Below are 14,009 nucleotides of genomic sequence, written 5' to 3' on the forward strand. Positions count from 1 at the left end.
TCTAGACTCCCCATTCTGTTTGGTTGTTTTATTCACCTATTATTGTACCAATACTATGTTGTCTAGATTACTGTAGATTAATAATAAGCCTGAAATCTGGTAGTAAAAACTCCTCTAACACTGTTTTGTTTTGTTTTTTTAATTGTTTGTTCCAGGACATTTGCGGTATCATATAAATTTTAGAGTCATCCTGTCAATTTCAATCCCAAAAAAAAACATCTGAGATTTTGACAGTGATTATGTTGAATTATAGGTCAAATGGTGGAGAATTAACCTCTACAATAATGAGTCTTTCTTTCTGGGATTATGGCATATATCTGCATTTTTAGTATTTTAAATTTCTAACCTCTACAATAATGAGTCTTTCTTTCTGGGATTATGGCATATATCTGCATTTTTAGTATTTTAAATTTCTCTCAACAATGTTTTATGTTCTTATTATAAAAGAATTACAAATTTTTATCAAATGTACACATTAATACTTCATATCTTAATGCTATTAGTTATATTTTAATTATATTAGTTTTGAAATTTGTTGATAATTGTTTGTTACTAGTATATAGTAACAAAATAATTTTTATATTGACCTTATATCTTATAATTTTGCTTTTTTGTGGATATCTTATGCATTCCTTTTTTTCCCAGCTTTATTGAAGAATAGTTGACAATTAAAAATTGTATGTATTTAAGGTATACAACTTGCTGATTTGATATATGTATACATTTTGAAATATTCACCACAATCTGTATTTTATGTCAGCTTTTCCCACCTCTGTGTTCCAAGCTCAATGCACACTGTATTGTATCTCACCCCGCTTTGAAGATTCATTTATTATATTAGCACACTGAAGTATTAAGAAGGTTCACGCAAACATGTGTAGTTTTTTAAAACATTCCCCATATATATTTGACTTCAAAAACTTATTTGAGGAACAACTTTTAATGTTGCCCAAACAGTAGCAATAGTTCCTAAAATTGCTGCCTTAAGTCATTTGATCAAAAGATTGACACCAACAAATGGGTGCTTGGGGGAGATTAACACAGTTGCTGTGAATAGAATGGATTGGAAGCCAGGAGAGCTTACCGATTAGAAGGCCGTTGAGGTATCTATCGCAATAAGCCATACAGAAGGAGATGAGAGCCTAGAGAGTAGTAAAGAAAGAATTGATGAAATGCCTTGCTGCCTTCCCTTTGCCTGAAATGCCCTGTTATCTCCTTTCCAACATGGATTTTAAAGAACTGTTTTTGTTTGAATAACTACAACAACAAGGAGAATACGCAGGTTGTATTTCTTCCTTGACAAATTACAATCACTATTTTCCCCCTTGTTTCTGCAATCTTCTCCTTTTCTTTATTTGGATTGACATGCAACTTATTGCCAACAGATTGTCTAGTTAAAATGGGTATATTAACTTATTAGTATTGAAATCAGTGTTGTAGGCTTTACTCCATGTGCCATCCCTAAAAATGACTGTTTTATAACTTGGGTCAAATCCCACTCCGTCACAAAAAAATTCATAAACTATGCTCACATATATTAACTCTCTAATCTCTCAATTAGTTTGGAATTTACTATATTTCTATAATATATTCTGTTTCAATTTTTTTCTATATACTTATTCTTCCTACTCATCTTTGTGCCTGTATTACATGGAAGGAATCTTCTCGTAGATAATTGGTTGGCCTCCCCTCAGCACCACCTATGGAGCTATTGCACTAGGCACAAGATAAGAGTAACTGATTAGATTATAATATTCTACTTTCCTTGATTTTATATTCAATAAATGAATTTGACTATGAATTTCAAAAAATGTTTTGTGTATAGTGGAGAAAAATAGAATGTAATAGAATGCTTTTCCCATGGAAAGGTAATTAGCATCTAAAAATGTAAACTTTAAAGGAAACATACATACAGTAAAATTAGTAGGAAATTATATTTGTGAACTTCTTTTAAATTCATTACATCTCAATATCAAATAAAATAACAGAAAATAGCCAAAAACTAATCATCAATATAACTTGTTTGGAGGTGAAAGTTTTAAATACTTCATAGGCAGAAGTGAACTCAAACCAAGAATTGAAGTTGCCTACCTACTCCCTCCCTTTTTTAAATCAGTTTCTATGGGAAAAGTACAGGTTCGAATAGCATTTTATTAGATTCTTGCTTATGAAGAGCAGGAGGTTGAAATGAAAATATCACATGTGGCTTAGTGATGGGGTGTTAGCACTGAAGTCAATGGTTTGAATCACAGCTTTTGTTTTGCTAGCTAAATGATCTTACGCAAATCACTCCATAACTGTCTATTGATAGCTTCATATTTTGAAAATAACAGCATTTTCCCAATAGGATTGATATGAGGCCCATGGCAGATAGCAGTTGTAAACAGTACAGCAAGTAGGATCTATTTTGTATAATTCATTGTAAGGTGTTGGGGGATGTTTAAGCAAAATGACTCTTGGTAAACAGAAATAGAACATCTAAATTAATTTTAGGACCATTAGTTTTATATATATTTAAGACAATAAAAATTCACTGAATTTTTTCCTCCATGTTGAAAGGAAATATAATAAACCCCATAATGATTTTAATTGAATTTTCAGGGAGAAAAAAGTGTTTGCATAGTCGAAAGCCACAAAGTTTTCTTTTCCTATGCTCCATCTTGAGTTAATACTTTATTAGATGCAAAGTGTGGATTGAACTTCATTCTTTTGCATATGGATAATCAGCTGTTACAACATGATTTATTGAAGCAACAATCTTATCTCCACTGAATTGCTTTTGTACCTTTGTTGACAATCAGTGGTCCATATATGTGAGGGACTATTTCTGATTTCCCATTTTGTTCCATTGATCTATTTGTCTCTCTTTACACAAATATTACATTGTCTTATTTAGTGTAGCTTTATAAAAAGTTAGGTAGGGTAACACTCCAATTACTTCAAACTTGTCATTCTAGGTTCTTTGAGTTTCTGAAATTTCTAACTTTTAAAATTTACCTATCTCTAAAAATCACTTTTTCACTTATGAGGATTGAGATAAATTTGGGGAGGACTGGCATCTTTAAAGTACCGAATCTTCTTTTTTATTAAATTTACTGGGTTAACATCTTACCTTATAATAGACAAATATGCAAATTGACCGCACCTTCGCTACACCCAAGCCACTCCCACCAACCACGCCACGCCCACCAACCACGCCCACCAGGAAACCCTTGCAGGGACGTTGGGGTGCGGCCGAGCCCAAGGCCAGGAAAGCCTGGGGCGGAGGCTTTCCGGGCCTTGGGCACCAGCGGGGAGCCTGCACCGATCGCAGGAAACCACTGGGGGTCGGCTCCTGCAATTGGTAGCAGGGATGTTGGGTGTGGCCGAGCCCAAGGCCACTGCCCGGGGCCAAGCCCCAACCCTGAAAAAGGCAGAAGGCGGTGGCCACAGCCAAGGCCTGGGTCCCTGGTGCCAGCAGAAAACTGGTGCAGGCAGCCAGGTGAATGAAGGTCTATTGCATGAATCTTCGTGCAAATGGGCTACTAGTTGGTTAATAAGTTTATATAGGTTTCAAGTGTACATTTCTATGATACATGATCTGTATATTGCATTGTGTACCCACCACCCAAAGTCAAATTATCTTTTGTCTCTATATATTTGGCCCCCTTTACCCTTTACTAATCCTCCGTCCCCTTCCCTTTGGTAACCACCATACTGTTGTCTGTGTCTAGACATTCAGGTTTATATCCCACATATGAGTGAAATCATATAGTTCTTAACTTTATCTGACTTATTCTGCTTAGCATGACATTCTCATGCCAGTATTTAATCTGTTCTTATGGTTAAGTAGTATTGAATTGTGTACATGTACCACATCTCCTTTATCCAATCATGTAGTGAAGGACACTTCAGTTGTTTCTATGTCTTAGCCACTGTGAATAATACTGCAGTGAACATAGGGCTGCCTATGTCTTTGCAAATGTTTTCAAAATGTTCTGAGAGATACCCAGAAGAGGAGATTGCTGAGGTATATAGTAGCTCTATTCTTAATTTTTTGAGGAACCTCCATACTGTTTTCCATTGTGGCTGTACCAGTTTACATTCCCACCAGCAGTGAATGAGGGTTCGTTTTTCTCCACAACCTCTCCAACACTTGTTACTTGTCTTGTTGATACTAGCCATTCTAACAGGTGTGAGGTGGTATCTCATTGTAGTTTTGATTTTCATTTTCCTAATGGCTAGTGAAGTTGAGCATCTTTTTATATTTCTGTTGGGCATTTTTATGTCTTCTTGGGAGAAATGACTGTTCAGGTTCTCAGCACATTTTTTTAATTGGATTGTTTTTAATTGGTGTTGAGTTGTATGAGTTCTTTATATATTTGGGATATTAACCCCTTGTTGGAGCTGTTGTTTGAGAATATTCCATCTCTATTTCTGGTTTCTGATGAGATGGCTGATTAAATAAAAAAGAAAAACCTATGACCTCTTTATCACATGGTTTTCCAGCCACATCCTAGATTTTTTTTTCCTCCAGAACACACCTTCTCTTGGAAAATTTTTCAATCTTCAAGTTCTTATTCCTTTTTACTTAAAAATGTATTCCATTTATCTTTCTCCTCTCACATTTTACTATTTGCAGGAGAGAAATCAGGCTGCATTTTAACACTTTACTTAGAAATATCCTCAGTTAAATATCCAAGAAGTTAAAAGTATATTACATGAATCAATTTTAACTCCTACTTTCACAAAACACTAGGCCACAATTCAGCCAATTACTTTGTTACTTTTAAGTAAGGATTGGTTTTCCTCCAGTTGCTGATAACTTGTTCCTCATTTTCATTGGAGATGTCACCAGCATCACCTTTAGTATCCATATTCCTACCAACAATCTCTTTAAATCAATCGAGGCTTTTTTTAACAAGCGCTTTAAACTATTCCAACCTCTGCCCATTACCCATTTCCAGAGTCACATTCACATTTTTAGATATTTGTTCAGCAGTGCCCCACTAGTTGTTACTCAAATCTACATTAATCAGGGTTTTCGAGATAAACAAAACCAATAGTGTGTGTGTGTGTGTGTGTGTGTGTGTGTGTGTGTGTGTGAGAGAGAGAGAGAGAGAGAGAGAGAGAGAGAGAGAGAGAGAGCGAGCGCGAGAGCACATAAGGCATTAGTTGGTTCATGTGATTATAGAGCCTGACAAGTCAAAACTACTCATTTAGCTGACAGACTCATCAAGACCCAGGAAAGCTGATGGTGCAGATGGAGTCTGAAGGCAGTCTGCTGAATCCTCTCTGCTCAGGGAGCCTAGTTTTTGTCCTGGTGAAGGCCTTCAACTGATTGGATGAGGCCCATCCACAGTTTAGACAGCGATCTACTTTACCTAAAATTCACCAATTTAAATGTTAATCTCATCCAAAAACCCCTCAATATGACACAAAAATTACCATCTCAAGGTTAGATTATGTTCATTATCTTGATTGTGATGATAGTGTCTTGAGTATATACAATGTCATAACTTACCAAATGGTATATTTTAAATATTTGCAGTTTATTTTATGTCAAGTACAATGAATAAAGCTATTAAAATGTTAGCATATGTGACAATCAGGACCTATCTCAGGTGATTTCTATTTTAAAGAAATCAATAAAGCACATTGGCAAGCAAAATTAATCAGAAACAGGTGTATAATTTTCTATATCACCAATAAACAGTCACCTAATGAGTAACGGCCTGCTACCAGAAAAAGTCAGCAAGTTTGCATCTACTTTTGTCTTCACTTTTGGTCAAATGACATGTATTATCAAAAGAAATACCAGAAATCCAACCAACAAAATAAAAAAAAGGAAACTATTAGCTCATAGCTATAGGTCTATTTTAATTAAATTTGTGTGTTTATTTACTATGTTACCTAAAGCCTTAAAAAATGTGTTTTATGTCTGAATAGTTTCTATTTAGCTTGTACAACTAGTGATTTTGCATAATAACTTTCTGACAAGAGGTAGCAAAATCGATATAGAAAGAAACTAACATCAAGTATACAGATCAAAATGCAATGCAAAAGAAATCATCAACAAAACAACAAGAAAGCCCACTGCATGGGAGAACATATTTGCTAATGTTATCTCTGATAAGGATTTAATCTCCATAATTTACAGGGAACTCATATAATTAACAGAAGGAAGATAAACAACCCAATCAAAAAATGAGCAAAGGACCTAAATAGATACTTATCAAAGAGGACATACAGAAGGCCAAGAGACATATGAAAACATCTCAAAGTCACTAATTATCCAAGAGATGCAAATCAAAACAACAATGCGGTACCATCTCATACCTGTCAGAATGGCTATCATCAACAAATCAACAATGACAAGTGCTGGCAAGGATGTGGAGAAAAAGGAACCCTCATGCACTGCTGGTGGGAATGCAGACTGGTGCAGCCACTGTGGAGAACAGTATGGAGTTTCCTCAAAAAACTAATAATGGAACTCCCATTTGACCCAGTGACCCCGCTTCTAGGAATATATCCCAAGAAACTAGAAACACAAATCAGAAAGGATACATGCACCCCTATGTTCATAGCAGCACAATTCACCATAGGTAAGATTTGGAAACAGCCTAAGTGCCCATCAGCAGATGAGTGGATTAGAAAACTGTGGTACATCTACACAATGGAATACCATGCAGCTGTAAAAAGGAAGGAATGCCTACCATTTGCAACAGCATGGATGGAACTGGAGAACATTATGCTAAGTGAAATAAGCCAGTCAGAGAAAGATAAATATCACATGACCTCACTCATTTGTGGAATATAATGAACAACATAAACCGATAAACAAAAACGGATCCAGAGACAGAGAAGCATCGATCAGACCATCAAACCTCAGAGGGAAGATAGGGAAGGGTGGGGGTAAGGAGGAGAGATCAACCAAAGGACTTGTATGCATGGGGGACAATAGGGGGATAAGGACACATATGTAATACCTTAATAAAAAATAAATTAATTAAGTAATTTTAAAAAGCAATGCAAAATAGACTCAGTGAGTCTCTTTGAGAATTGTTGTTAAATTCTATATTTTAAAAATTCACAACTAGCAAGCTGTTTTACATAGGAGCTTCTCCTGTGGGTTACCAATCAGTTTAGCAATATATTTTCCAACTGTTCGTAAGCCTTTTGTTTTATTTATTTATTTATTTATTTAATATATTTTATTGATTTCAGAGAGAAAAGGAGAGGGAGAGAGAGAGAGATAGAAACATCAATGATGAGAGAGAATCATTGATCTTTGTTGCCTGCATACACCCCACTGGGCATTGAGCCCACAATCCGGGCATGTGCCCTGACCAAGTCTCAAAACCTGTGACCTCCTGCTTCATAGGTCAAAGCTCAATCACTGAGCCACAACCGCTGGGCAGTAAGCCTTTGATTTTACATGAAGTGGCTGCTTACCCAATGGAAGGTGACAATTATAGAGTACAGTAATTAATGAATATATATTGATATATTTTTAAGGATTTAATGAATAAGTAAAATAAACTTAGAAAACAATTCATAATTTGTCGATCTCTCTGCATTTGACTCCAAACAATAAACAGGATTTCTTATACATACTGTATTTTTTTCCTTGAATAGTCTATTTTTATGTCTTAAGGTATTACTTGTAAACTTGTTAGTATTTAAGTCACACACCTACCTGAAAAAGGGAATAGGGGTTACACTGTTCTTTATAAACAGAAGCTGTCACTCAGCTGGAAGAGCAAATAATTATGTGAATAAAATATAAGGCATTTTATTAATAAATGCAGCACAAAACACTTATCCTCTTCTTCTTTTATAGACTCTACCTACTTTGCTTTTAAAATGTCATCCATATTTATCAGACCACATGGTTCTTGACATTTAAGAATTTTTTTTTTATCAAATTGCAACTGAAGCTTTGACACCAGGAAGTAATTATCAAGGGACTAAAGAGAAACTTTACTTTTTTCAAGCAGCAGGCTACAGTAAAACTGTGAATTATTGGTTATTTGTGATACTTTGTAGCTGAGAACTTTTATCATGATGTAGTTAAGTCTTTCTTAAAGCACATATTAGTTCCTGGAAGTTTCCAGGGAAAGTTTCAGGAATTAAGCTACATTTATTAGACAAGTTATTCTGTCTCTTTTTTTTTCCAAGTCAACTATGCACATTGTATTGAAAAATCATTTTTAGACTTGTGTGCATTCATATGAGCCTAACCAGTGGTCAAGGACAACAGGGGGGTGGGGGCATGCATGGGGAGGAGTTTGGGATGGGAATGGGGGGATGAGGACAAATATGTGATACCTTAATAAAGAAATTTAAACAAACAAAAAAAAAACTTGATGCAAGAAAGACAAGAAAAATCATTTTTAACATCTTTTTACAAAAAGATGTTATTGATTTTTGAGAGAGGGAGAAGAGAGAGAGAATGAGAGAAACAATGCTTTGAGAGCAAAACAATCAATTGGCTGCCTCCTGCACACCCTCTACTTTGGATGGAGCCTGCAACCTGAGCATGTGTCCTGACCAGGAATTGAACCAGCAACTTTTTGGTACATAGGAAGATGTCCAACCAACTGAACCACACCACCTTGGCTAAATCTATGATCTACTTATGCTACAGCCATCTACATAGGGTGGGGGAGGGGTAGGAAGGTGGTTTTTTTTCTTCTCTATTTTTAAGGAGGAGAAATAATCTCATGGAAGCCCAACTTGAAAATTCTCACTATGTGCACAAAACTTTGATTTCCCATGTATCACTATATTTTACATAAGTTCTAATTTTAGCACCTTCATAGCACTGGCTTTATTTCAAGATTTCTGGTGTGTAGGAAACTAAATCCTATTTAATAAGAGAGTAATATGCAAATTGATTGTCACTCCAACACACAAGATGGCTGCCCCCATGTGGACACAAGATGGCCACCACAAGATGGCCAGCAGGGGATGGAAGTTGGGAGAGACCAGGCCTGCAAGGGAAACCAGTTGGGGGCGTTCAAGCCTGCAGGGGAGGGCAGTTAGGAGTGACCAGGTCGGCAGAGGAGGGAAGTTGGGGGCCACCAGGCCTGCAGGGAAGGGCAGTTGGGGGCAATCAGACTGGCAGGGAGTGGTTAGGGGGTGATCAGGCTGGCAGGCAGAAGTGGTTAGGGGCAATCAGGAAGGCAGGCAGGTGAGCAGTTGGGAGCCAGCAGTCCTGGATTGTGAGAGTGATGTCCGATTGCCCATTTAGGCCCAATCCTACTGGGATCGGGCCTAAACGGGCAGTCGGACATCCCTTGATGGGTCCCATATTGGAGAGGGTGCAGGCTGGGCTGAGGGACACACCCCCCATGCACAAATTTCATGCACTGGGCCTCTAGTGTGTGTATATATATATATATATATATATATATATATATATATGTATGAATATATATATTTAGTGCATTAAGGTAAATATATATACATATATATAGTTAGTACATTCAGGTAAAATTATAGCTGTAAAACTGCTCTGTAGACATCTGGGAAAAGGGGAGAAAATAAGAACAAATCTAGCTAACAATGATAGAAATTACTTTGCTATATTTAAGATGAAAGTGAAGGTGTGATTTTAACATTAGCACTCTATGTACTTGATATTTCTCAGCTAAAGATTGTCTAATGCAACTTTCTTCATGTTTTCACCCTTGACCTAATTTGTTAATTTTTAATATTTTTCTTATCTCTTTTAAAATTAAAAGAAAAGTGATAGGTCCTGGCCAGGTAGCTCAGTTAGTTACAGTTTCATTCTAATACGCCATGGCTATGGGTTCAATCCCCAGTCAGGGCACATACAAGAATCAACCAATGAATCCATAAATAAGTGGCACAACAAATCGGTCTCTCTCTCTCTCTCTCTCTCTCTCTCTCTCTCTCTCTCTCTCTCTCTCTCCCTTCTCTCTAAAATCAATCACATTTAAAATATATAAGAGGAGTGATATATTTTAATGGAAACAGTAGAGGTTTAGGATTAGACAAATTGAAACTCAAAATATGGTTCTCCCACTCATTATGTTTACAAACTTGAGACTTCACCATGCCCTCCAAGTCTCGGCTTTATCATCAGTAATTTAGGACTAATAAATAACACCTACTTTGTAAAGGCTTTTGAGATTTATGCTATCATGTGAAAAACACTAGGTCATAGTTTTCTCTCAACAAATATTTTGAAAATTACCTTTGATGTAAGAATGGAATATTTGCCCTAGCCGGATTGCTCAGTGGATAGAGCATCAGCCTGCGGACTGAAGGGTCCCAGGTTCGATTCCAGTCAAGGGCACATGCCCGGGTTGCAGGCTTGATCCCATTGTGGGGCGTGCAGGAGGCAGCCAATCAATGATTCTCTCTCATCATTGATGTTTCTATCTCTCTCTCCCTCTCCCTTCCTCTCTGAAATCAATAAAAACATATTAAAAAAAAAAAGAATGGAATATTTGCCAATTTCATGCATAGTGTGCATTTTTTTATTTTGATGTTTGCTAATCAGTCTCTTAATAACTTAACTAATCTTTAAATATAAATTAAAAACTGTCATTATTTGCACCAAGGCTTTTTTTCCTTCTTGCAACATGTTAATATTATCAATGCTCCCATTAAGTTTCCATAATAATTTTTTCTTTCTTCCTGGGTGAATCTGTTTGTATACACACACACACACACACACACACACACACACACACACACACACACTATCTGGATAAAAGACACAGTAGATGATAAAAGCTGCTTTCTCTAGAAAATAGCATAGCAGCAGGGGGAAAGGATGCAGTTATTTTAACTGTAGACAATTCTGTAGAGTGTAATTTTATAACATGACATACTAATAGACTATATAATACTGGATTATTAAAATTATATTTAAGCTAACAAAAATAATAGTTTTATTTGTCTATTACTTCTTGACTTTGAAAACATCAAATTTCTTAATTCCACCTGTTTTTAAATTCATGCAATGATCTCCTTTGCTGTCTCCTAAAAACTCTACATTATCTGTTTCTTAAAGCATGTGATATTATTTTAAGTTATTATGTTATGCCTCTTTATGTTTCAGCTAGAATACTGATTTTATAACTCTCACCAGGAAGTCTACTATTAAAAAAAAATAAAACATGATGAAGTGGATGATGAAGTTTATCATAGTAGTAACAAGCATTATATAGCAATAATTTTTCTTTATTTAGATTGCATGTTGGTCATAAACAAATAATTGATCCCACACTAGTCTTATGAATCCAAAGAAGCATTGTAAACTAGCTACTAGAGTAAAAAATATATTTAAGATGCAACGTGTCTCTCATAGCATACTGCAATTTTGTGATCTCCAAGGAGCATTTAAAAAGTACATTTTCTTCATGGCAAGCTTACCTATGCAATTTTTTTATTACATTTTCCTTCCTCTTTTTATTTTTTTATTTTTTTATTTATTGATTTTTTACAGAGAGGAAGGGAGAAGGATAGAGAGTTAGAAACATTGATGAGAGAGAAACATCAATCAGCTGCCTCCTGCACACCCCCTACTAGGGATGTGCCCGCAACCAAGGTACATGCCCTTGACCGGAATCGAACCTGGGACCCTTCAGTCCGCAGGCCGACGCTCTATCCACTGAGCCAAACCGGTTAGGGCTCCTTCCTCTTTTTCAAAGCTTTCAAAAACACCAACACCTGAGTACACAAAACAAAGTCATTGGTACTCTTTATTATGTAAGTTAATTTTATAAATAAGCTTTTTATTCCCATATCTTATGACTAAATGATATGTACTCAAAGTAAGAGTGCTATTCAGCTGCTATGCACAATTTTCATGCCAGAGTTGCAGATATTCAAATACATGAATCTTTATTATCTGTTTAACAAAAAAAGTAGTCCCTCCCAAGTAAAAATTATCCTTTAATCTACTAAACACAAGGAGTCTTTCTGAAAAAAAAAAAAATAGTACTCATTATCAAATCACCTTTAAAAAAACAAACAAAATGTACTGATAGTATAATATTTTAGTCATTTAATTACAACTCAGTCCCCACACTGTCCTTCTGCTCCTTGAAAGAAGAGAAAGTATTTGCTGAATTGTTTGCCTTCCACATAGAAAGAAGACAGCAATAATCAACATTACTATTTACTTAATGCCATATATATAATGTCTTTATTCCCTACAGTGGTCCTTAACAGTAGCTATCATATTCCCATTTTATAGATAAGGAAACAGATGATCAGAAAGGGTAAATAACGTCTCTAAGATTACAGAACTAATCCATTACATAAATGTATTCCAAAATCCCTGCTCAGCTTATAAAGCCATTGGTAAAAGTGTTCCGCTAACATGTACCTACTATGGGATTTGAATGGAAAGATTTATGGTGGCTGTGCTTCAGTATACTAGTATTTTCATAATCTTAGGCTGCATTAAAAATGATTAATATATATTTTTAATCATTTCCCAAATCAAGCTCTCTGCCATATTTATTTCCAGACAGCTATAATAATAGTTTTATTTATTTTAATAGATATTTACTTACTTTTCCATCACCGTTTATCCCCCCATACCCTCTTCTACCTCTACCTACTCCCCAACCCCTACAATCACCACACTGTTATGTGTCCAAGAGTTCTTTCTCTTTATTTCCCCCAAATTAACTCTTCTGTGGCAATTATATACTCAATAGCTAAAGAAGAGGTTTATCAATACAACCATAGTTTATACTTTCAGTAATATATTTTTTAGATTCAATTAAGGAGAAAAATGCAGCCGTTTTGAGTAAATTAAATTTTCAACTGAAGGGTTATGGGCACCATTACATTCATCAGCCTTAGCATCAAATAATTTTTTCTTATGATGTCTTGCACTCACAAGAAAAACCCTGTTGCATCTTTATAAGTTTTGTTTGTGGGGATGATTTAAAGTTGATTTTGTAATCCTAGGATATTCTTTCATTAAACTGATTTGAAAGCTTGAAAGAGGAACAAAATACTTTAGTTTCAAAGTAAAACAAAACAAAACAAAACAAAAAACTAATCACATTCAACATAGGTAAGATTCTTGTCTTAATAGATTTAAAAGAAGAAATACCCACAAATTACAAAAACTATTTGAAATATCACTAATAGGTTAAGTATTTATTCAATATTTTAAAACTCAGTTATAAAATTGTGACCATTCCCCTATTCTTACCTGGTGTGTAACTGTTTCTAGCATCTATAATTATTTATGTATTTTGCTTTGCTTTATTTTCAATACTTTCTCTTTCCTTACTCATTTCCACAGTCCTCCTTTAACTTCACATTTCTGAGTACCTAATGGTGCTCTATTCTAGATAATGCTCTATTCTATCTTTGGAACAATCTTGACAACCAAGGGATTTCTGATGATGCTGAAAATAATTCATCTCTCTGTGATAAATATAAGATTTAATTAGAAATAATGAATACATCCAAAGGGAAAAGATCTGAATGTCAAGGTGAAAATGATTATTTTTTCTGAATCTGGGGCTTAGTTTTTTGCTTTATTTTTATTTTTAAGTAGTTTTAAAAATATTTTTTTTCATTTTAGAAAATCAATGTAATATAGGAAATATAATATAGGACTATATTTCATTGATTTTAGAGAGGAAGGGAGAGGGAGAGAGAGAGAGAGAAACATTGATTTGAGAGAGAAACATCAATTGGCTGCCTCCCATGCACACCTGAACTGAGGACCAACCTGAACCCTGGGCTTGTGCCCTGACCTGGAATCAAATCAGTGACCTTTCGGTGCACAGGACCTCTCTTTAACCAGCTGAGCCACACCGGCCATGGCTTTTGCTTTACTTTTAAAAATCCCAAAGACAATATGCTGAGTGATCTAGTGTGTTATACCCATGATTCTTCCATTTGATTTGATTTTGATTTTCAAACAAAAAGAAAGGTGTGAAATCAAGTAATTAAATCAAGTCTAAATGCTACATTTGAGCTGATCCACTAATCCTGCATATTCTCTACAAATAACCAGT

Source organism: Cnephaeus nilssonii (assembly GCF_951640355.1).
Source record: "Cnephaeus nilssonii genome assembly, chromosome: 6".
Taxonomy (NCBI): Eukaryota; Metazoa; Chordata; class Mammalia; order Chiroptera; family Vespertilionidae; genus Cnephaeus; species Cnephaeus nilssonii.